General features: G+C 39.9%; 1 long non-coding RNA gene across 1 annotated transcript; it reads right to left on the bottom strand.

Moving 5' to 3' along the window:
• Positions 1–21,764: 21,764 nt before the first annotated feature.
• Positions 21,765–22,233, bottom strand: LOC143597498 (uncharacterized). Its single transcript, XR_013146922.1, has 2 exons — positions 21,950–22,233; positions 21,765–21,918 (listed from the first exon to the last, which is right to left on the bottom strand). It is a non-coding gene; the product is annotated as an uncharacterized LOC143597498 (long non-coding RNA).
• Between the last annotated feature and the right edge of the window lie 4,405 nt (positions 22,234–26,638).

Raw genomic sequence — 26,638 nt, 5'->3', positions numbered from 1 at the left:
CCCAGTTCACGGGCTTGTCCCCAGATTATTTTATGGCTTGTCCCTAGTTTGATGGGTTTTAATCCCAGTTAATATCATAAGTTGTTTGCATCAGGTATCTTAAGTTCGATTACAAGGATCATAGTCAACATCTATGGATTCAAGATCCTTAGTTTATTTTTGCAAGGATTACAGAAGGCTCAATACTTATGGTAACTTAGATCTAATTAGATCTAATGGTATGACTTCTACTTATTGATTTCCATTTACTTAGTTTAAAACTTTATAAGTTCTTTTTGTGAAAGGATCCAAGATCCTTAATACATTTTAACAAGGATATTATGTTCTTAAAACTTTTTATTCAAGATATTTCCTAAAGTTTTCAATAAAGCTAAGATTATATTAAACTTATTTTAAAATAACAGATAACAATACTTAAATAGTCAAAAGATATTGTTTATTAAAACTTACATAAATTACCAAAAGCTAACCCAGACTCCATCCGGGTTAAAGTAAGTTGTTACTAATAGTTCAAACAAGTGCAGGAAAATAAAAGCAGGGGCATCAAAGGCTTCATCCCCACAAACAGAGGATCCCTTCACCTTTGTTACCCCTGATAATTGTCTTAAGGATCATAAATCTTTCATCCTAGATTACTATTGTCTTAAAGTACCCAACCAAATATCCTGAAAACATCAAAAAAATAAAAATAAAACGGTCTCTGGCCTTGTCTTTATCATCCTTCATTGCCTGTCTCCACAGCATCCCCATCCGTTGCTGTTTCCTTTCCTTCATCTTTGTCACCTGCATCCTTCATACCACTCGTCCCAGCTTCACCCTCATCTGCAGCCTTGCTCCCTTCACTGACATCCTCTTCTTCCTCTGCTGCTCCCAACCTAGCCAGAGACTTCTTCCATTAATCCACCTCCCAGTTAGCCTTGTCAAAAGAAGGATCATTTGCCTCAGACACGAATTGGATCCTTGCCCGCAAAATAAGCTTTGCAACGGACATCTAGGCTTTATCAGTTTCCGCCTTGATCCCGTCCTTCATCCTCATTTCCATAGCATGGACTTGGGAGTCAGCCTGTTCCTTCTTCTTTGTGAACTTAGCAACCTGCTTGTCCTTGGCAGCAGCAAGAGTCCTCATTTGGTAAGAGTGGAAACCTTGGATGCCCTATAAGTCACAAGCTTGGGATCAACAACAAGTATCTAACAAGATTGGTAAGAAGAATAAAGGATTCTTACCTGAGTAACTGCCTGAGTGACCCCTCTTGAAGATGCTTCTCGACTTCCTGGGCTTCTGATTGAGGTTGTGGGAGCTTTCTTTTCTTCCTAGACTAAGTCTTATCTCTGGTAGTCACTGTGTGAGGGCTAGGAGCAGGGGTGGATTTGGAGGATTCCTTCTTAACCATCTTTGGAGAAATCAAGTGGTCTATATCATCCAGAGAAAATTGGGCAGCAGACTTGTTGGCAGACTTAGGCATGTCTTCAAAACAAAACAACACAGATAAGTTTTTCATTTTTTACTATACAAAATCAATACACTTTTCTTTATGATTATACTTACTTGACATATTACTTTGAGGTGAGATGTCTGGCTGTTCAACTTCTTAATCAGAATCAAGGATCCTGATCTTGAAAGTCCGGATTGTTGGGCTCAATGCAAGGAATGCAGCTACTCTCTCTTTAGTTCCTGGAAGCTTGGCCAGATGTGCGAAGTTGTCAACTGCACAAAAGAAAGAAGAAAATCAGTACTTCAACCTTAATCAGTAAACAACAATAAATACAGCAACCCTACCCCGCCTAATCCACTTAGTAGGAAGGGTATTCCCGTTTGGAATTGAGTCTCGCTTGACAAAGAAAAATTTATTCTTCCAGTGAGAATCGTTTTGTGTGACTTTGTCAAGCAGAATCGGTTGGTGAGGCTTGGATTTGAGCAAGAAGCGAGTGGAACCGTGGGTGTACAGAGAGTATATGTATGACAGTTCAGAGAGTCCGAACTCAATATCATGGTCGGCTATGATTTCTTCAAGAGTCAGTAATGCTCGCCATATCATCGGCATACCCTGGATGTAACTAATGCCAGTAAGGGTGAAGAATCTCTGGGTAAACTCCGGGAATGGGTACGAGTAACCAAGCAGGAAGGGACAGGCCGGAAAACAAACCCATATCTTTGATGATATGTCGCTTGGGGTAGAGGAATCGTAAGGTCTGAATACGGTGTTGGAAGGAAAAGATGGTCCATAAACTTGCAAATTTCCGATGAAGGGTTTTTCAGTAACCCTTGACTTTTCATATCTCCACCCATATGGTTGGTCGAGTTTGAAAAACAACTATCGGTAGACATTGATCGACACTGAATATAAAAGGAGGAAAGGGATAAAGGATTACCTGAAATATAGAGGATTGAAGATGGGAAGCTTCCGGAATGAAGAGAATATAAAGGGAGCCGGGTTTTATCTTTGATCCATAAGTTAATTATTTATTTTTTATCTAACCCCTATTTATGTCTTTTCACCTAATCTCTTTGACAGCTTTTTTGAAATTTGAATGCAATTTCATAGCTGTGAATTTATCAACAACCGCCAAATTGGGGGCAATTGTTAAGCCACAAATAATTAAGTACTAAGGATATGTTATTCTTGATGAAGAGTCTGAATCAGTTATCTTTCTGAAGAGCTCCGGAGTTGTGTCGGGATCAAGGATCCTCGGTACTTGGTATTCTTAACAATTGTGTCTTGTGTGTAGGTTAATATTTAACAAATTCAACGGCTACAAGACTTATTCTACCGGATATCTCGCTACTGGACTTGTCAAGCACGTGGTCAAAAGTCATGGATGAAGATAGTGGGAAGATGGCGGATTTGTAGGACTAGTTAGTTGTTATATTGTTATATACCGAGTTATTATCAAAATTAGGACTACACGCTCACATACGCATGAACACATTCACTTACTGCTGACATTTATAAACACTTTCAGTAGTTCATACACACACTTAGCTATTTTGTAATCTTTGATCATAAACTCCACCCTTGTAACCCGATTTTTACATTAATAAAGTGGTGATAGACGATTTTTCATCACCCGGGGTTTTTGTACCAGCGATCCGAACAAGATCAAGGGCTTTTCCTCGTAACAAATCCTCGTGTTTGTGTTTGAAATCTTTACATAACCGATATTATCATCATAGCATTAAACCTCACTTTACAAATTTGGTTACTTGATCCTTAAACGATTTTTGACCAAAACAATGATAACAACACACATAAATAATGAAAATTATCAAAAAGAAGGTTCAATATCATCACCTCTTCGTCAATGTATGGGCTGAGAAGAAGAGGGAAAGTGAGGATTGTGTTGAGGTTTGCTTATCTGAAGGAGGGCTAATTGGGGAGAAAGTGAAGAGGGAAAGTGAAATATTTATGGAGGGAAGAAACCTAGATAAAAAAATTTGGATTGACCGCACCTTATGTTATTGACGGTTTTTTTTTTAATTTAAAATTTGCATTTTATGAAAGGTGCGGTAGGAAGTGTGAGCCGCACCTTTTGGTTTTTCCCACTCGCATCTTTTGATCAATTTTGTAGTAGTGTGTCTTTCAATTTTGGGTACAACAATATGTGACTATGTACGTCCCAAACCGACCATACGAACGGTTTTTGCACTTGATTCAAATTTCAAGACGGGTGTGGTAAATCAAACGACCGAACATAAATATAAAGATAAGATATAGATGAACGATCTCGTTGTCGGTTAATATATTTATAACATAAACAAATAACCGACCCACCCAAGGTGAGCTTCCATTGGGTGGATGATTTACATCATGGAAAACACGCACATATAAAAGACTACAAGTGACATATTTATAGCCTAAAACATTTCTTCTTGAAACCTTATCCCATTAAAGCTAAACGTGCGTCCCGAAGCTCTAGTTCTGTGTCCGGTTTTCTTGTCAGCTTTAATTATTAACTTGACCATCAAATATATATAACGAGTTTCGTAATTTGATATCGCAAGTCACAAATATTGGTCGTACAATCACCCCTTGACTTAGGATATCAAAACCATTGTTGAATCGTGTCTCGCATATTCACGAATCAACACGATAAAGTCAAAGCCTCTTCAATCACCCCCTAAAGGTATGATCCACCTAATTCAATCATGAAGAAGTTATCGCTTCTTTATCCATCTTGGATCTCTAATCAGTATAGGTTCAGAAGAACTATCGGGGACAACGATCAAATGACAAAGCTTATTATTTCCCTTTTAAGCGCCTTGTATAAAAAAAGTATGGAAATAATACTCTGAACACGATTCAACAATGAAGAAAAATCGAACGCATTTGACTTTCTTCAGTTTGGCCAACCCCGAACGACAATTATTTCATGGCCCAGATAAAAATATAATTCAAGCAGCCCAAATAGAAAAGCATTAGGCTAGACTATTTCTTGAGTTGATATAATCAGCCCACACAGAAGGCCCAATACAAATAACCCAGCCCAAAGCATGAATAACTTAGCCAAAAAAACAAAACATCAATCCTAAACACTAGCTGCCTTATTATATGCCCAACACTCCAGCTGTAACAACTCGGGTTTTCATATTTGAATTCGTATTCGTTTTCCCGACTCAGGAATGTATTTTGAATCTTTCAAATTATAAAAATCTTATATTTATTATTATTTAACTTTCCTAGACTTAATTTATATTCATATAACTTTCAAACTCGTTAAACCATGCTTAAAAACCTTTAAAATCGCTTAAAACGACTAAAAATCACACTTATTGAAGTACAGGGAATAGTTTTGCATATTTTCGACTAAATTAACGAAACTTAAGCTCCAAGATATCTAAATTAATGTTTTAAATCAGCCCAAACCGTTTTCTTGTTGTCCAAGCCAAATTTTGTTTGTTATTATTGTAGGTTCCTGGACGGATCGTACACGGGATGTCTCTAACAACGCAGGTGCGGAATCCCTGCGTAGGTAGATACGAGTGTAGAGTATGTAGAGATCGAACACACAAGCAATAAACCAACCACGTTATATTGATAACAAACACGTGACCCGAGGTCACTGTTACAGACTATGACACGTAACTCGGTTACTGAAAACTGAAACGAAAACCCTAAACGAACAACCTTAAACTGTTTCGTCTGAAACAGTATATAAACACGACAACTTCGCCACAGGCGAAGTTGTCAATAACTTCGCTGATTCAACAAGTTCGCCATAGCGAACTTGTTGACAACTTCGCGCATTACAAAACAAACATAAACAAAACATAATTACATTACAGACTCGATTACAAATGCTAGACTATGAACTACTGACATACATGTACCAACAGACTCCCCCTTGGCAGTAGCTTCATATCTTGATCTTCAAATCTTGAGTCTTGTAATCTTTACCTCTACGCGTGCGCCCCTTCTCTCACACATACCGACACTACCCTTTGATATTTCCTAGCTTGATCCTTCCAAGCAGGAATGTAGAAGATCTTCTTCTCGTTGAGCACTTTCAAATCATCCTTCGATAGATTAACAAGATGCATCGGGTCGTACACCCGAAGTACTTCTTGTTCATCCTCATCTTCCATTACCGCCTCAGCTGTCTCACAATCCACGTACCACCATTTTAAATCTTTTAGGACGTTCTTGGGCATAACTTTCATCGGTACTTCTTTCAAATGACGGACTGGTTTATACTTCATTACCATCCAAGGTTTGCCGTCAGCCCTCATTCCACGATCTTTGTCTTCTATCAACTTTCCTTTTTGAGGCTTTAGGAGTTCAAACTTTTTGTCTTTAATGGCTTCTTTCCAGACGATCTTCCCAATGATTCTTGCCATATCATCATTACTTCTATTGATCAGCCCCAATCTCGCTAAATCTCTCACCTCACATTCTGGTAAGGAATTCAGAGATCTCAACAATCTCTTAAAGTACTGAATGCCGTCGTACCGTTTGATCACAAATAGTTTCAGCTCTTTGTCGTACAACCAGCATATGATTCCTTTCTTTGACTCTGCATAGCCCTTTATATTATAAGTCTTTCTGAACATCGTTGGCACTGCAGGCTTCTTGGTTTTAACAAACCACTGAGCACAGCCTTCTTTCCAGTTCGGCTGCTCCTCCCATACTGTATCTTCTATCACACTCTCATCCCCCAATTCTGATCTCTCAACAGCTGGAATCTCATGTTCCACTGACTCATCTACAATCTCACCTTCTTCTAACACATCTTCCACATTAATCTGTTCTCCAATCCTCTCAATCTCATCCATAGGCAACACGTCATCATCATCCATCAACTCATCGTCCTCCTCCTCATCCAACTCCTTCAACGCATCAATAACGTCTTCAACATCAGCGTCGTCATCCACAACTACAACATCATCACCATCTGCATTTGTAGACTCCCCCTCAGTTGTGGAAGCTCCAAGAGCCTGAGAGGTTCTTGGCAGCTCATCACCTGCACCTGAAGGTGCATTGGGATCATCGTCATGATCTTCTCGTCTTTTCGTTCTCAACTCATCGCCCCTACACGTCTTCTCCCCCTGAGATGCCAAGTAATCCTTGAAGGCATCTATTATTCGTCCATGTTCTACCAGGAGGGCAGCTTGTAGTCGATTGGATTCCACTAGGCGGTCAATAGTCTTTGACTGTTCAGCAACAATCCGCTCTAGCGAAAGAATCCTCTCGGTATCTGAAGTAGGCAATGGAGTTGGTGGAACATCAGCAGAAGTGACCGCAGGTGGTACACTTGGTAACCCTGCAGTAGAGGTGATTGTCGACTCCACAAACCGTGCAACTACCACTGGTGGATTAAGCGGTTGAGGTGGTAGGGACACAATTGTTGGTGCCGACGTCTCGATCGCTGAAACTTGTGCAGTAGTAGGAATAAGAGACATACCAGATAGGGCAGGTGGAGCAAAACGTACTAGTCTTGAAGATTCTCCAGCTCCCGAACCTATCCCTCTCTGTTCTCTTCTTGAGCGTCTTAGCACAATCTGTACTGCCTCCTCTTCATCCACTTCATCCTCATCCTCCCCCACAGTTCTCGGCCTCTTTCCCGTAGTCCGTTCACGAGACACCATAAGCCTTCTTGCCTCAGCAAACGTCTCGTCTAGATCAGAGTCAGCTACCGAAGTAGCTGCTCTGGTAACATCCATAAACTGAGGACCCGAGACATCCATATCAAACAAACCATGTCCACTAAAAGCAGCATCTAGATCAACGTTTTCAGCAGTGGACACAGCCTGAGATATAGTAGCTGGCACAGCAGTGCTCTGATACCAATTGTAGGTTCCTGGACGGATCGTACACGGGATGTCTCTAACAACGCAGGTGCGGAATCCCTGCGTAGGTAGATACGAGTGTAGAGTATGTAGAGATCGAACACACAAGCAATAAACCAACCACGTTATATTGATAACAAACACGTGACCCGAGGTCACTGTTACAGACTATGACACGTAACTCGGTTACTGAAAACTGAAACGAAAACCCTAAACGAACAACCTTAAACTGTTTCGTCTGAAACAGTATATAAACACGACAACTTCGCCACAGGCGAAGTTGTCAATAACTTCGCTGATTCAACAAGTTCGCCATAGCGAACTTGTTGACAACTTCGCGCATTACAAAACAAACATAAACAAAACATAATTACATTACAGACTCGATTACAAATGCTAGACTATGAACTACTGACATACATGTACCAACAATTATACCCAATTTTCTCATTAATAGCTTACTTTGTTTCCTAATCGAGTGGATTCCTTCATAAATGCATTATAACACTCAATATTAAATCAAGGGGCATTTACATATATCCCCTTCCTAAGTTTCCTTATTACATATTTACCCAACCTTAAAATAACAATTACATATTTCCCCTCACTAAACCACATATATTACATATCTCCCCATTTCATTAAAATTAACCAATTAATTTACTGTTTTACCCTTAATGAACTAATTAATAAACTATTTACATATACCCCCTTCTAGTATCAATTACATATATCCCCAATTTCAACCCAAACCAAGTCGGTATTAAGACATATATATCAAAAGCTAATAAATTCATCTGGTGTTAAAAAGCCAATCTCCATTCATGTTTTTTCTTATATATCCATTTATAAGTTCCGCAGCTTCTAAAATCTTCCTCCAAATATAGAAACAACAATTCTGCTTCTACTTTGTTGATAACTAAAAGATCAAGTATTTTATGGTGCATTATTACAAAAAAAGGATCAATCTGAAAGTAAATCATGAGATCTACTAAAATCAATTCTGAATTCAGACCGGTCTTTGTACTCGACCTCAACCTCGTCATCTTCCATATTCTTTGAGCTATATTTTCTAAAGCCAACTTTAATACAATTGAAATCCATCTGCAATAAAGAAAAAATACATAAGGTTTCAAAAAAACCATTTAACAACCATAATAACAAGCGAAACAATTTAAGAACAAACTTGAAAACAATATGCAACTTAATAAACATCACCATTACAATCTTAATCACCAATTTAAGAACAGGGGTCCGCGTCGGATGATAAAGGTAGGGGTTAACATTTCACGGGTCGTACCCCATGTTACAGACCCAGATTGAAAACCGTGTCCAGGTTCCGGTTCCGAATTTCATGGCCAAACGGGTTTCGATGTTGTCTGGATCCGTACCCGTCAGAACTCCTATAACCCGTGAACCGTGAAGATTAACAGCCATCCCACTTTTCATGGACCCTATACAACCTCCTTGATTCTTGGAACTTCAACCATCAGTTCAAGGCTTCAAGCAATCCAAGAACCATTGATTTTCATTGTTATAAATAGTTGTTCATAAATCGATTTTCATTTTTATAAATGATTATTATAAATCGTTGTTCATAAAATGATTTTTGGGTTTAATTGTTTGAATTTTAAAAATGCTCACTGTACAATAAAATACTAAGTTGCTGTCACACAAAAATCCTAAGTTGTTCATAACTATTACATGGGAATGGTTGTTCATATATTCATTTGTGTAATGTCAGATGTTATCACATGGAAACATTTTAAATCATAAAGGGTTCCCTGGGTATGAAAATCTCATACTCGATTTCAAATGAATATGCCAGGAGCAGGTGTTTTGCAAACCGGTTCCATGGAAAACCCATTTAAAACTAGTTCCAGCATCTGCTTGAAACTCGGACCGACCCATATGCAGATTGATTGATTAAGTTGTCTGCACTTTGGGCAACGTCGACCACATTTATCAGCAGTTTATTTCAGGCATTTTATACAAAAGTGCAACAATTCAAAATCAAAAGCAGAATCAAAAGTTCAAAATACTAAATTTAATTTTGGGGGTTTACATTGATTGATGAAGCAATTACCTGTGTCCACAAGGAGTGGTGCTCGGTTCAAAACAAATATGTAAAAGTACCAACACGGAATCAAATTTGACTATCAGTTTATTGGAAAAAAGATGATAAATAACACTTACTTCACATGGAAGTTCTTCACGAAGTCGATAGATGCATGGACCAAAGCATTTTCAGAACTTGATTCATTTGATTTCTACAAGTTTATACCATTAACATTCACTTCAATCCTCTCATCTAGAGTTTCTGTCACACCAAAATTAGGGCTCGGTTTTTGTTAGGCCATGAATTTTATACTGAGGATCCTTTATCCTTGACTGTCTTATGGATAGTTTATCCTTGAAATATATATCAGGATATAAAGGATCGACGATCCTCGGTATTACTTGTTTACTAATGATTGCGTTTAGTATGGTGATGTGTTAGACAGGTGTGACAACTTTAAGACGTACTTGCATCAGTTATCCTCACAGAGCATTCTCCAGCTGGAGCATGAATCCAGGATCCTACTTCAATGTAGCTGTTAATGGACGAACTCAGGTGAAGATGAACGTGTAAATATCAACAACGGCTATAAGACTCATTCTTCCGCTTATCTCGTTACTGGATGGCTATTGGCACGTGGCCAAAGGTCGTGGAGCGGCTAGGTGGAAGATTTCCGGATAGATAGGAGATATAGTTTAGTTTTATTTTCTTAAAATAAACGAGCTATGATCGAATAGGAAAAAACACATGTACTATCACACACACTAAGAGCAGAAACTAACATTCTCTCTACACACTAGCATACTTTGTAATCTCGGCCATTTACTCCACAACACTTGTAAATACTTTTTAGTTATCAATACAATCGACGGTGATAGTTTTCACCGTCCGGGGGTTTTTTGTGCCGGAGATCACGATAATCATATACTCGTCGACCAAAGGTTACCTTGTTGATCATTGACTAAAGTAATCCGACCCAAGATTATCTTATTAGTCCTTGACCGGAGTTATTTTACCAAAGATTACCTAGATAAGTTTTGACCGAAGTAAGACTATCTTGGTTAAGGGCTTTTTCCCTCGTGATCAAACCTTTATGTTCACCAATATTACAATTACGCACTTGTCATTATCGAGTTAGCACCTTACCTTACATAACAGATTTGGATACTTGATCCTTAGCAGTTTTATATCTAAAACAATTTGGCGCCCACCGTGGGGCGATTGGTACTGTAATCCATATTATTCCTATCTTTCTCAACTTTTTAATACCCATATCACTATCAATGGCCTCTCAATCAACCTCTGCATCATCAACCATGCCATCATCGGTTTCTCTCTCATCAAGGACCTTGCCACCAATGCCTCCGCTAATCACAGGAGCGCAACGAACTGCTGCTGCTTGGAGCAAGACGCAACTACCAGTCTTCCAGAGCTCAAAAACCGTTGCTGCTGCACCGGTGGTTAATACTAACAGTGATGTTTCATCTATGTTTTCGCAGGTTAAAGCATACATGGAGCAGCAGAACAAGACCAACCAGAGGATCCTTCGTGAAATAGAAGATCTCAAGAACAAGAGGCCAACAGAGGATCTCACCCCCCTGATGCCAAGGATGCTGGATTTCACCAGTCCAGAATCCATGGCTCAGTTCTCACAAGGATCATATATCCTTCAACAGGGGTCCATGGGTCAACAGGCTCAAGGATCCTCGCTATTTCAGCAAGGATCATCTATCCTTCAGCAGAGGTCCACGGGTCAACAGGCTCAAGGATTCTCGTTAGATCCGCCAAGGTCGAATAATCTCCAACAGGGATCCATGGCTCAGCAGAATCAAGGATCCTCATATTATTAGCAAGGATCAACCACCCTTCCTCAAGGTTCCTATGGTGCCCAACCTCAAGGATCCTTCATTCTGAATCAAGGATCCTTCTTTCCGGATCAAGGATCCTCAGGAGTCCAACATCAACGATCCTCCGAAGTCCATGAAGGAGACATAATCCCCATGCAAACCATAGCCTCTGGAGGACCAACTTTTATTGCAGACTCCTCTTACCCCATCTACTCATCCGAGATGCCAACCTTCACTCAGCAAAGAGGTAAATTGTACGATCCTTTACCCTTAGATGCTAACCGTGGTTTCGTGCAGGATGCAGGTATCAACCAAGCTATGGACAAGGAGCTACAGAAGCTCAAGGATATGATATCCAGTGTTCCCGGAGTCATAAGACCAATTCCCGAGATACCTGAGGGAAGCCACAGAGTATCCAGATTTGCCCCGCCTATCTGTGATGCTGAAATCTCGAAGCGGTTCCAAACTCTGAATATAAAGACTTATGACGGGACCACTGATCCTAAAGAACTTGTAGCACTGTATAGGGAAAGGATGGAGATCAATCCTATTCCAGAGAGACTCAAAGAAGCTTGCCTATGCAAGGGCTTTGGATCCACACTGATGGGAGCCGCTCTAAATTGGTTGCTAAGTCTTCCTCCTTTTTCAATTACTTCTTTCTCTCACTTAGTTAACTTATTTGACACTCATTTTTCCTGTAGTCGGAAATTTGAGAGGTTAACCAGTGATTTATATCGTGTTGTCCAACCTAGTGATGAATTCCTTAGGGATTTCGTCACCAGATTCGGCAAGGAAGCTCTAGAAATCCCAAATCTTGACATGACTACTGCTGTTGAAGCATTCAAGATGGGAATTCAGAAGAGCTCCCCCTTTTATGATGATTTAGTGATGACTCCATGCAGGACATTAGACGAAGTCAGAAACAGGGCATTAAGATACATCCGGTTGGAAGAAGACAAAAGGATCCAGGATCGTCTTGGGGGACAAGCAAAACAACCAACCCCCGAGAAGAATAAAGGATCCTGGAACAGGAATAACAATTCAAAGTCGTATGCCAAATTCAACAATCAGAACGTACGGGCAGTGGAAGAGGGAGATGACGATGAAGACTATCATTGCATCTCCGATTATTGTTTCTCTGTGGACACTCATGGCTTGATATGTTCCATGAAGGATTTGGGAGAAAAAGCGAGGTGGCCACGAAAGAATGAAAAGGTTGTTGGTTTCAAGGACAAATCTAAGTGGTGTGCCTTCCACGAAGACTTTGGCCATGCGACAGACGAGTGCATCGGCTTAAGGAAGGAAATTGGTTACCTCATGAGTAAGGGTCACTTTAAAGAACTCTTGGGAAGGAAGAAATCCAAGATCCAGGATCCTGAAGACCTTCCACAAAAAGCAACACCACCACCACCAGATGCTCATGTGATCAACTTTGTCTCCAGAGACTACGAATTATTTCAAGATTCTTGTGCCATAAGAGAAGATCCCGTAGTAGAATTTGAACTGGACAACGAGAGAAGATCGCTCATCCCCACTACTCGAGTGACTGATCAGAGAATCTCTTTCAATTCAAGGATCCAGGATCCTCATCAGGACAAGCTGGATATGCAGACGATCAATTTCATCTTCGGAGGTTCTGACATATCTGGAACTTCTTTCTCTGCAGCAAAAAGACTCGCTAAAGAGATAAAGATGGATAGCGGAGATCGACCAATAGTGTCAACCACCTTAACAACAGACAGGAGAATCTTCTTCGATGATGAAGACAAAATGAACATTCAGGATCCTCATCACGACGGTTTGATTATTACTTTATTTATCTCTAATCATTATGTACGCATGATCCTAGTAGACGGTGGCAGCTCAGTCAACATTATCCAACATGATGTCCTTAAGAATATGAACATCCTGGCTTCAGAAATCATTCCTAGAACTTCGGTGCTAGTCGGTTTCAGTGGCGAAACCAAGAAGACACTGGGGGACATCAACCTCCCAATTTATATCGAAGGGTTAAATTCTTACCAAAAATTTTGTTTTATAGATAACCTTTCCTGTTGCAATGTTATTTTAGGTAGGCCGTGGCTCCATGGAATGAAGGCCGTAGCCTCAACTTATCACCAGTGCATCAAGTTACCTACTCCTTGGGGAGTTGTAAAGATAGTAGGTGACCAAGCGGAGGCCAGAAACTATTATTCATCGTCAATGAAGCCAGCAGCCAAGCCAACCATAGCATAGCAATTACAGCAACATCCTAGGGACGTGCTGGAAGCTCGGGAGAAAGACCTTAAAGAAGTATCATTGGATCCCGAAGATCCAGAAATAAAGGTGTTCTTAGGATCCAGTATCCCTAGTAAGATTGAGGAGGATATAATATCCTTCTTAGGGCGAAGAAGATCTACTTTTGCCTTCAAGCATTCGGACATGACAGGTATTTCAAAAGAGGTAAGCACTCATAAACTCGGCCTTGATTTATCTGTTAAACCCATCCATCAAAAGCGAAGGAAATTCTCTCCTGAGAGGAACAAGATCATACAAGAAGAAGTTGAAAAACTTCTTAAGGCCGGTATGATCAGAGAGGTTCAGTATCCTCGATGACTAGCTAATGTGGTCGTAGTTTCAAAAAAGAATGGAAAGTGGAGGGTGTGTGTCGATTTTACTGATTTAAACAAGGCATGCCCCAAGGATCCTTTCCCGTTACCACATATAGATTCCATGGTGGATGCAACGGCAGGACATGAAATACTTACCTTTATGGATGCTTCCTCTGGATTTCAACAAATCCATATGGAACCATCTGATCAAGAGGATACAGCATTCATGACTCCTACCGGCATATACTGTTATATTGCTAAGCCGTTTGGACTAAGAAATGCAGGGGCAACATACCAAAGATTAGTCAACATGATGTTCAAGGAACAGTTGGGTAAGACTATGGAGGTCTACATAGATGATATGGTGGTGAAATCAAAGAAAGCTGAGGATCACCTTAGAGACCTCGAGGAAGCATTCAACATCCTCGACCAATATAACATGAAATTGAATCCGTCAAAATGCCACTTTGGTGTTAAGGCTGGAAAATTTCTGGGATATATGGTGACTAAGAGAGGAATTGAAGCAAGCCCTGAGCAGATTGAAGCCATCCTCAATTTGAAATCTCCTACAAACACAAAGGATGTCCAAAGGCTCACAGGAAGAATAGCTGCCCTCAATAGGTTCATCTCAAGATCCTCCGAGAAGTGCAAGGACTTCTATGACATCCTTAGGAAGAATAATATGACATCCTTATGAAGAATAAAAAGTTTGAATGGAAGGAAAAGCATGAGGCCGGACTTACAGCCTTGAAGGATTACTTATCCTCATCTCCAGCTCTAATGAAGCCTGTGGATGGAGAATCCTTATACCTTTATTTAGCTGTCTTAGGAAACACAGTAAGCGCCGTCTTGGTAAAGGATCATGAAGGTGAACATCATCCCGTTTACTATGTAAGTAAAAGTCTTCTAGATGCGGAAGCCAGGTATTCTCATTTAGCAAAATTAAGACATTATTTTGAAACTCATCATATTATTTTGAGAACTAATTATCCTGTGAAGAATGTTCTTAGAAAACCAAAGTTATCAGGTAGAATGACCAAGTGGGCTGTAAAATTAAGTCCATATGATATCCAATATGAGCCAAGAACAGCAATCAAGTCTCAAGCACTGGCGGACTTTGTGGCTGATTTCACTAGTGATCTACAAAAAGAAGCTGACTTGGAGGTCCAACAACTAGAAAAGACCAAGGATCCTTGGATACTCTTCACTGATAGTGCTTCCAATGTAAGAGGAACAGGATTGGGGATCCTATTGAAATCGCCACAGGGGGACATAATACCCCAGTCCATTGCATGTGCATTCCAAGCTACCAACAATGAAGCAGAATACGAAGCACTCATAGCGGGTTTACTTTTAGCCAAAAGTATGAGGATCAGGTATCTTCAAGTTTACATGGATTCTTTACTCACTACTAACCACTTTAACGGTTCTTATACCGTAAAAGGTGAAAATATGATCAAATATTTAGAAATTGTGAAGGAATTAGCAAAATCTTTCGAAGTGTTTAGTATAGTACAGGTACCAAGAGAGGAAAATGCTAGTGCGGACGCCTTAGCAAATTTAGCCTCATCCCTAAAAATACCAGAAAATACGAAAATCCCAATTATTCACATACTCTCGCCAGCAATAGGAGAGCAAGAAGTTGGGGAAATAACAAGTGATAAGCAGATTATACTTTGGGATCCATTATCCTCGGACAATCAAGGATCCTGGATCCTCCCGATCAAAAAGTACATTCAGACTGGAGAGATCCCAGCTACGGAGAATCCAAAATCCTTCAGACTCAAGGTATCGCAATATATTTTATTAGATGATATGCTATACAGAAAATCTCTTGTAGGTCCATACTTGAGGTGCATCGAGGATCCTGAAATCCAGGAAGTACTTAAAGACTTTCACGAAGGAGATTGCGGTAACCATACAGGTGGAAGACCATTATTTTCCAGGATACTTAGAACTGGATATTTCTGGCCAACAATGAAGAAGGATGCAGTGGAGTATTTAAGGAAATGTGATGCTTGTCAAAGGCATGCGAACATCCTTCATCAGCCAGCGGAGCCTTTATATCCTATATTCTCCTCATGGCATTTCATGAAATGAGGTATGGATATTGTAGGCAAACTACTAAAAGCACCAGGTGGAAAGGTCTTTATGCTTGCTATGACTGACTACTTTTCCAAATGGATTGAGGCAGAAGCGTTTATACAAGTCCGAGAAAGGGAAGTAATATCTTTTATTAAACGAAATATTATAACTAGATTTGGTATTCCTGCTGAAATTGTTTGCGACAATGGTTCCCAGTTTATCGAGAATAGAACCACTAGTTTTTGTGACAGTTGGGGCATCGAAATGATTACTTCTAGTCCGGTTCATCCTCAAGCCAATGGCCAAGCAGAGTCTAGCAACAAGATCATCATCAACAATCTAAAGAAAAAGCTAGGATCCAAGAAGGGAAAATGGCTGAAGAACTTCCTTATGTTCTTTGGGCTGACAGGACTACGCCTAAAAATGCAACAGGCCAAACACCCTTCTCATTGGTGTTTGGATCAGAAGCTGTGATCCCTACAGAAATGGTGGTTCCTACAGCAAGAACGAGCATCCATGATCCTGAAGCCAATAAGGAAATCCTTCTTGAAGATTTAGATACTATAGAATAACTCAGAGACCTAGCCAAGATCATGATGGCAGCATATCAACAAATGGTAGCCGGGGCATACAACAAAAATATCAGAATTAGGAGATTTCAAGAAGGAGATCTAGTATTAAGGAAAACTTTCCAAAACACAACAAATCCGGCTGATGGGAAGCTAGCGCCCTAATGGGAAGGACCTTATCAAATAGAGTCGGAAGCAGGAAAGGGGGCATATCATTTGCTCACAATAGAACACAATAGGTTACCAAGAGCATGGAATGCCATCCACCTCAAGAAGTATTTTTTCTGATCAGGATCCACTATCCTGAGAGGATATTTTATCCTAAAAAGGATATAGGATCCTTAAATGGGTAACATCTTTCTGATCAATTATTCTTTTTGAATTATTACTGTTAATTTAAGGATAATATATGCTTAACACTTTATCTTTTCCAAGTATTGAATAACCATGCAGGATTATAATGATTCATTTGATGTTCAAGAGGTTGGCCACCTCTCCTTTGCATTTGAGGTATTATTTTATTTCCCTTGGCCTAGCTCACGTTTGGATATGACCCCCGATAGTCATATCCCTACGGTTTAAAGGTTTTCACCTTTCTCACGATCGCAAGTTGCGCACGCTATCCGATGTATAGTCCGGGGCAGCGGGACCAGTACACGTTTAGTGGCTGACAATTTCGTTGTTTCCGGCTATATGGAGGATCCTACGAATTATGGTAGACGTACCATATCCTAAGGTTTAAGGGGTTTTCACCTCTTCTCAAGGGCCATGTCGCCAGTTTAACACCAGTTTTGGGCTTGTCCCCAGTTTTGGGCTTGTCCCCAGATTACACGGGCTTGTCCCCAGTTACACGGGCTTGTCCCCAGCATAATGGGTTTGATCCCAGTTAACATTATGAATTATATGCAACAGATTAACTAAGTTCACTACGTGAATATTGGCTTTTAGCCACACACATGCTCTGGGCGGTTTGCCACACCTCGGTCTAAATGTGTCGCTAAAGGTCGCTTTCGCCACACATTTGTTATTCGTGTGACTAAAAACACATCTGTTAGAACCTTTAGCCACATAAATTAGATTTTTGTGGCAAAAAATCATACCTGCTGGAACATTTAGCCACACTTTTTCAATTCGTGTGACAAAAAACACACCTGTTAGAACCTTTAGCCACATAAATTAGATTTTTGTGGTAAAAAATCACACCTGCTGGAACATTTAGCCACACTTTTTCAATTCGTGTGACAAAAAACATACCTGTTAGAACTTTTAGCCACATAAATTAGATTTTTGTGGCAAAAAATCACACCTGCTGGAACATTTAGCCACACCTTTTCAATTTCTGTGACAAAAAACACAGTTGTTCGAAACCGTTAGCCACACTTTCATAAAAAAATGTGACTTTTACTTGCCACACTTAGTGAACTATGGCCAAATATGATCTACGCTCACAGTAGTTTGATAACGATGTGGTTAAAAACGAATACATATGGCCACACTTACGGGTATATGTGACCATAGAGTATTGTTTGTTAGCCACTTATAAGTTTTATATGTGGCTAAAAGTTAACGGTGACAACAAACAAAACGTGTGACTGTTAGTAGTTAATGGCCACACTTTAATTGTTTCATATATGGCTAAAAGCTTATACATGTGGTCACACTTAAGGGGTTTATGTGACCATAAAGCATTATTTTATAGCCACTTATAAATTTTATGTATGGCTAAAAGCTAACAGTTACATTAAAACAAAAGTGTGACTATTGATAATTATAGCCACATTCTAATTCTTTTGTGTGACCAACCAGACATCCACCCTTCAGTAACCAATCTGAACCCTAATCCATCACCTACTGCTAATACTTTCATCACTCATTAACATTGATTGAAGCTCATCTTGGTTAGGTAGGTGATTTATACTTTAATTTTGAGAAATCTAGGTGTTCGAGGGTTTGAATGTAAGCAATTAGGTCTTGGATTCAATTAGGTCCATTAAGGCCCATTGATGAAAGTATGATCTACGCTCAATGCCGCACCTGTGAGCAAATGTATCTTTGCTCAATGCCGCACGTCGAGTGCGAGAAGCAACCCTGAACGTCGTCCCAGGCATACTCCACTATTTGGGTTTTTAATCAACCCAGAGTATGTTCCTGCTGGTGGGGACGAGTTCAGAGATCCTCAACCGCGACAGGCAAGAGCAACTCAAGCTGTTCCTGCTCCTGCTGTGCCTGTTGTGTCTACTGCAGAGGATATAGACCTTGACACTGTTTTTGGAGGTCAAGGCTATTTTGATATGGATCACGTTGAAGAGGTGCAGGTCTCGGCTGCACAAGGTTTGGGTGTGAGTATGACTAGAGCAGCTACGTCGATGGCTGACTCCGATTTGGATGAGATTATGAATGAGGGGGGACGGTTGATGGTGTCTAGAGAGAGAACGATTGGGAAGAGGAAGAGAACGGAAGATGATGATGAGTCGGAAGAAGAAGAAGACATACATAAGCTAATTAGAAGATCATGACGGGAGAGGACAGGTGCTGGCATGGGAGCTGGAGAGACTTCAAGGACTGTACGATTTGCTCCGGCCGCACTGTCTGGTATGTCCATTGTTCCTTCTTCTGTACAGGTGACAAGTACAAGCGCTGCGGGTGTTCCCGTGGTGGCTACATCAACGGCTGGCATTCCATCCACCACTACCATCCAGACGTCGACTCCGGAAATCGTGTCTCTACCGCCTCCAACGCTTACTCAGTCGGTGGTAGCAGCACGATTTGTAGAGTCAACGGTCATTACTGCTGCAGGGTTATCAGGTATGGTACCACCTGCGGTTACGCCTGCTTCTGGAGTCTCGCCTTCGCCTACTTCAGATTCAGAGAGAATAGCTTCACTAGAGCGGATCGTGGCAGAGCAGTCGAAGACTATTCAAAGCCTAGTGGAAGCAAATCAACTACAGGCATCCCTCCTGGTTGAGCATGGGAAAGTTATAGATGCCTTGAAGGAGTTCTTGGCATCTCAGGGGGAGATGAGCTGTAAAGGCGACGACCTCAGAACGAAGAAGAGAAATGACCGTGACGATGATCCCAATGCATCGAAAGATGCAGGTGGTGAGCTGCCAAGAACTTCTCAAGCTCTTGGTACTTCCACAGCTGAGGGGGAGTCTACCGACGCGGCTGGTGGTTCTGGTGATGATGTGGTGTTAGTTGAGGATGATGTGATTGATGCGCTGAAGGAGCTTGATGATGATATGTTCAGCGACGATGTGTTATTTGATGAAGATGTCCTGCCGAGTGATATGATTGAGAAGATCGGTGAGCAGATTGTGATTGAAGATGGAATAGAAGAGGGGGAGATAGTAGAAGAAGGAGTTGAACACGAGATCCCTGGTGTTGAGAAAGCCGACATGGGTGTTGAGATGGATGAGACTGAGTGGGAGGAGCAGCCTAGGTCGAAGGAAGGCTGTGCTCATTGGTTTATCAAGACCAAGAAGCCTGCTGTTCCAGCCATGTTCAAGAAGAGCTATAACATCAAAGGCTATGCTGAGTCGAAGAAGGGAATTATCTGTTGGATTTATGATGAACAGATAAAGCTGTTTGTGGTGAAGCGTTATGATGGTATTCAATACTTCAAAAGAATGTTGAGATCTCTCAATACGTTGCCGGAATGCGAGGTGAAGGATTTGGCCAGGTTGGGCCTGATAAATAGAAGTGACAACAATATGGCAAGAATGATTGAGAAGATTGTGTGGAAAGAAGGCATAAAAGAAAAGAAGTTTGAACTATTAAAGCCACAGAAGGGAAAGCTCGTGGAGGATACAGAAAGAGGATTGAGAGCAGATGGCAAGCCATGGATGGTGATGAAGTACAAACCGATCCGATGCATCAAGGAGGTTCCAATGAAGAATATGCCTCAAGATGTGTTGAAGAATCTAAAATGGTGGTACGTTGATTGCCAGACTGCTGAAGCCGTGATGGAAGACGAAGATGAACAAGAAGTGCTGAGGGTGTATGACCCGATGCATCTTGTTAACTTATCGAAAGCTGATTTGCAAGTGTTGAATGAAAAGAAGATATTCTATATTCCTGCTTTGAAGGATGAAGCAAGGAAATATCAGCGAGTAGTCATGGTGTGTGTTAGAGAAGTAGTGCATGCATGAAGATACAGGATTACGAGACAAGAGCTGAAAGATCAAGATATGAAGCTACTGCCAAGGGGGAGTCTGTTGGTGCATAGATGTCAGTAGTTCATATGTCTAATGTCTGTAATCGAGTCTGTAATAGTGTTTGTGTATTTGTTTGTAAAAGCGAAGTTGTTGACAAGTTCGCTTAGGCGAACTTGTTAACCAAGCGAAGTTGTTGACAAGTTCGCCTAGGAGAACTTGTTGAACGAGCGAAGTTATAGACAACTTCGCCTGAGGCGAAGTTGTCGTGTATTTATACTGTTTACAGTTTAACCGTTTAAGGGTCAGAGTTTTAGTTGATCGAGTTTAGTTACGTGTAAGTCTATTGACGTGAGGTCGAGAGTTTGTAAGTAACACGGTTCGAGTTATTAATATAACGTGAGTTTTGTTCGTATCGTGTTCGTGTGTACGTGAGCTTATATTCTACGTCCGTATCGATCTACACAGGGATTCCGCACCTGTGTATATCGGGATATCTCGTGTGATCCGTCCGGGGAACCTACACATATTATTGGGCTTTAACTAAACAATGACTCACTAAACTCATATTTAACCCTTTTAGAGCAACTATGATATGATAGAGACTACAATGGGTCACTAACAACAATCAAGGCCCAAGACGGCCCATTAATGCAAAGTATGACATGCTACTGGGCGTTAACACCAACTATGAGTCACTACACTCCTATACAACCTGTTAAATTAACTATGACATGATATAGATATATTGGGCCATTAACAACAATTAAGGCCCAATATGTTCCATTAATAAAAGTATAACATGTTATTGGGCGTTGACACATGACTATGGCTCACTACACTCATATACAACCTCCTTGTAGCGACTATGGCATGATAGGTGATATAATGGGCCACTAATACCAATCAACGCCATTTGATGAGACCAACTATGACTCACTACACTCCTATACAACCTGTTAACGTAACTATGACATGATAGACCCATACTGGCCATTAACAACAATCAAGGTCCAATAAGGCCCATTAATGAAAGTATGACATATTATTGGGCGTAACCAAACCATGACTCACTAAACTCATATTTAACCCTTTTAAAGCAACTATGATATGATAGAGACTATAATGGGTCACTAACAACAATAAAGGCCCAAGACGGCCCATTAATGCAAAGTATGACGACCAACTATGACTCACTACACTCCTATACAACCTGTTAACGTAACTATGACATGATAGAGACGATATTGGCCATTAACAACAATCAAGGCCCAATATGGCCCATTAATAAAAGTATGACATGTTATCGGGCGTTGACACATGCCTATGGCTCACTACACTTATATACAACCCTCTTGTAACAACGGGGACATGATAGATGCTATAATGACCACTAATACCAATCAAGGCCCATTGATGAATGTATAACATGTTGGGCCATTGGCACAAATCAAGGCCAAATAAGGTCTATTGACGAAAGTATGGTGTGTTTCAGGCGTTAACACCTAACCATGACTAATGACAGTCCTATACAACTCTTTTAGAGCAATTGTGACATGATAGATGTTATAATGAGACACTAACACCGATCAAGAACTAGTATGACCCACTAATGAAAGTATGGTTTATTGGGCGTTAACACTGATTACTACACTCTTATACAACTCTTTAAGAACAACTATAAATATCATTTGTATTTATTTTATATGTTTTTATATTTAAAAATACAATTTTTTTATATTATATAAATTTTAATTAGTTGTTATACATATATATATAAACACACACACACACACACACACACACTAACAACTCTTTATTTAAATTATTAAAAATAAATTAAATTCATATTTTGTTCATATTAATTTCACTTCTCTCAAAATTTCAAATTAAATTCAACCCATCTTTTCTTTAAAAAATTTTGAATTACCCTCCTATTCTTAAATTTAATTTGACCACATATTTAACCTACCTATTTTTTCTTTCTCTTCATTCCTTCTTATTATTCTTCCTCTTCATCTCTTTACACCCACCATAATCCTCAATCATTAATTCTCTAACTCACTCAATTCTTAACCAAATCCTTTGATTCCGGGCTCTAATCTAATTATTTTTGCGAGAGGATTTCACGTGCGGTGTCAGTTTTCATCAATTCTATCTCGTTTTTTGCCGGATTCGTGTTGAGTGTGAAGAACACTAAGAACCAAGTTTGGGGATTTTCAATTTTAAGTGTTATTTCTTGTAATTGAAGCTTAGTACATCTTCTTTCATCGCTAAAAGGTATGTATTTCACTTGTTTGATGACAACAGTTTGCTGACAGGTTCGTTTTCGTTTATTTATTGGTATGTAACTTGATGTTAAACGATGATTACTGAAAGATTTTTGATTCTAGAATATAGCACTATGAGTCTAGTTTCTATAATGGTAAAGTTTGTAATTTTTGGACACGTTTTGAATAGTTTTTATGATTTTATAAAAACACTGGTCAAAGCTGATTCGGGGAGTTATATTTTGGCCTGTCTTTCCGACACCATAACTCCCTAATGACAACACCAAACGGGTTGTTTCCAGTTCTGAAAGTTAGTATTATGAGTTTTGAAGACAACCTAATTGGTCTTGCACAATTTAGATTAATGAGTCGATAGAACCATTAAACAAGTGATTGTTGTGCAATCTGCTGAACTGTAGGTACATATCTTTAATGGTTGAATTATTGTGAGTTTTGTATGTATGAGAAAAATATTATAAATTTTTTTTAAGAAACCTAATTCATATATTCTACTGTGGTAAATTTTGTAGAATTTATACTTAATCTTTTCTTAGTGAATAAAATCAGTTTGTACATGCTATAATCTGTCTCGTGAAAAAGTGATCATAAGTTAAGTTGTATGATGAATGTTTGGTTGATTTGCCATGATATGATGTGTGAATACATGTTAGGACTTTTTAGTACAGTTGACATTGATTATTATCACCAACAAGTCGCCTCACATTAACCCTTTACTAGTTATGATGCTAATATTTTAACAATTTTAGGTTCAAAAAGTTAGAGCCGAAATGGTAAAAGATGAAAAGAAGTAAAGAAACGAGTTGGAAGAACGAGCGCAACGAATGGAATAAATGGAAAAAGAACTTAAGGAAAACGAAGAGAGGAGGAAAAAACAATTTGATTAGTTTATGAGAAAGTTTGAGGTCGGTAGTAATTAGTAGTAGTTTCAAATATTTTGAATTCATAACTTATTAGTGAAGATTTGTTAATGTAAACTTGTTTTGAATTTATGTTATTGTGTTTGTTAAACTTATGAAATAGTCACATTTATCTATGTGTGATCAAAAGTATGATAATAGCCACACTTTATATTACAAAAGCATTATGTGTGACAAACGGTAAGACAATGGCCACACCACAAACTACAAAAGAGTGTTTGACTTGCAAGTTCACATTTTTAGTCACATTGACAATAACCTCCAGTGTCTATATGATATGATTAGCCACATAATACCTCACTATGTGTGATGAAAATTTTGACAATAGCCACACTTTAAATTACAAAAAGCATTATGTGTGACAAACGGTAAGACAATAGCCACACTACAATCTACAAAGGAGTGTTTGGGTGGCAAGCAAACATTTTTAGCCACTTTTAATGTAATTTCTAGTGTCAGCATATTGTCCTAAGGATCATGGATCCTTCATCCTAGTTACTACTGTTTATTACAGACCATAAAAATTGTTCAGAAAAACACCATAAAAGCAAAATAAAAAAGTGGGCTCGGGCCTTATCTTCGATATCCTTCATTTCCCACTTAAGCTGCATCATCAACCGCATCATCACCTTCTCCCTTGCCAGCTTCAACCGCCTCCTTAACGCCATTGGTCCCAGCCTCGGTGTTCTCAACCATTTCCTCGTCATCCTCACCACCAAGGTCTTCAAGAGCAGCCTTCCATTTCTCCATATCCCATGCCGACTTGTCAAAAGCAGGATCACCGGCCTCCGTCGCCATCTTGATCCGTGCCTGGAATATTGACCTAGCAGCCCACACATTGGCTTCATCAGTTGTCTGCTCCACGACCTCTTGACGTTGGGCTTCGGCTAAGGATAGCTGATCCTCCAACTGTTTATTTTCTTTGGAGAGCTGGATCATAGCCTTGTCCTTAGCAACCATAGCTTTCCCTAACCCAGAAATTTTCTCGCTCATCTGATGGATAATTTTTTCATAATGGTCCCTCATAGCGGTCACAGCCTATCAATAAATCTCATATCAGGGTTGGAACAATATTGGATCCTAAAATGCGAAAGGACAGGATACAAGATACTTACAGAGCAAACGATGTCACAATGGGTCTCAGGATCAGAGGATCTTATCCTCTTGGAAGTTGCGGACTTGGCTCTAGTCGTGGCAGTCTTGGGTTCGGAGCTAGTGCCAGCCTTTGAAGCCTCCTTCTTGACAGCATGAGCTTGAGGAGATAAGTGTTTTAATTTATTTTATTTACTTTAAAATTATTAACTTACTTGACATGCTTGAGCTTGAGGAGATATCACAAAAAACCTTCAACAAATCAAGCTTGAAAGGTCCTAACTTTGATGTCCAGCTCTAGGAACCGTTTTGCTTTCTCTTCTGTTCCAGGTAGTTTACTCAATAAAGAGAAGTTCTCAACTGCAAAAAACAAAAAGAATAAGGATTAAAATTGAAGAATAAAGGATCCAGCTATTCCTTAAGGATCCAGGATCCTACCCTTTGTGACCCACATTGAAGGAAGATCAATTCCCCCTTGTATTGAGTCGCGTTTTACGAAGAAGAACTGATTCCTCCACACGGAATCGTTTAGCGTGGCTTTTGAGATCGGATGGGGCTGTCGGGGCTTGGACTTGAAGATGAAACAAGCAGGACCGTGGGTAGTGAGGGTATATAAATATGATAACTCAGGAAGGTCAAAATCGATTTTTTCCTCTTCAATGATTCTCTCGATGGTGATAAGAACCCTCCAAATCATCGGCATAGCTTGTATGTAAGAGATGTCGGTAGAATCGAAAAAACTTTGGGTAAGAGATGGAAAAGGGTACTTGTAGCCGATAAGAAAGGGAGTCGCCGGAAAACACGCCCAGACCTTGGAATACACGTCGCAACGAACACTGGATTCATAAAGGCGGAATAACAGGCGGAACTTGTCAATCTCAGGATCTGTCAGTTTACAAATCTCAGAAGATGGGTTGTCTATGAGGCATTGGGGTTCCATTTCCGACAACTGGCGGTCATCGGAAGCTTGTTCAGAAGGGTTAAAAGCAGCCGGAGAAGAAGAGGAAGCAGCAGACATTATTAAAGAAAATAAGAGAAAGAGGTAGAAAGGATACCTGATACGATGGAAGGAAGCATGTATATAAACAAAGATATAGGGCGGCATATATAGACGGTTATAATTAACCTTGGGGGTTAAATGGTAAATATTCTAGAAAAACGATCCCATCTATCAGTTTTCACAGTGATTTTGAAATTCAAAATGACAGCTGTATTCCACTATCACCCGCCATTTTGGGGGCAATTGTTAGGCCATGAATTTTATACTGAGGATCCTTTATCCTTGACTGTCTTATGGTTAGTTTATCCTTGAAATATATATCAGGATATAAAGGATCGGCGATCCTCGGTATTACTTGTTTACTAATGATTGCGTTTAGTATGGTGATGTGTTAGACAGGTGTGACAACTTTAAGACGTACTTGCATCAGTTATCCTCACAGAGCATTCTCCAGCTGGAGCATGAATCCAGGATCCTACTTCAATGTAGCTGTTAATGGAAGAACTCATGTGAAGATGAACGTGTAACTATCAACAACGGCTATAAGACTCATTCTTCCGCTTATCTCGCTACTGGATGGCTATTGGCACGTGGTCAAAGGTCGTGGAGCGGCTAGGTGGAAGATTTCCGGATAGATAGGAGATATAGTTAGTGATATTTTCTTATTTAAACGAGCTATGATCGAATAGGAAAAAACACATGTACTATCACACACACTAAGAGCAGAAACTAAAATTCTCTCTACACACTAGCA

The sequence above is a fragment of the Bidens hawaiensis genome, unplaced genomic scaffold (genome assembly GCF_021521415.1).
Source record: "Bidens hawaiensis isolate Kalapana, Puna unplaced genomic scaffold, B.hawaiensis_p1.1 tig00048380_1, whole genome shotgun sequence".
Taxonomy (NCBI): domain Eukaryota; kingdom Viridiplantae; phylum Streptophyta; class Magnoliopsida; order Asterales; family Asteraceae; genus Bidens; species Bidens hawaiensis.
The sequence above is the reverse complement of the archived record's forward strand: the minus strand, read 5'-3'. Positions and strand labels throughout refer to the sequence as shown.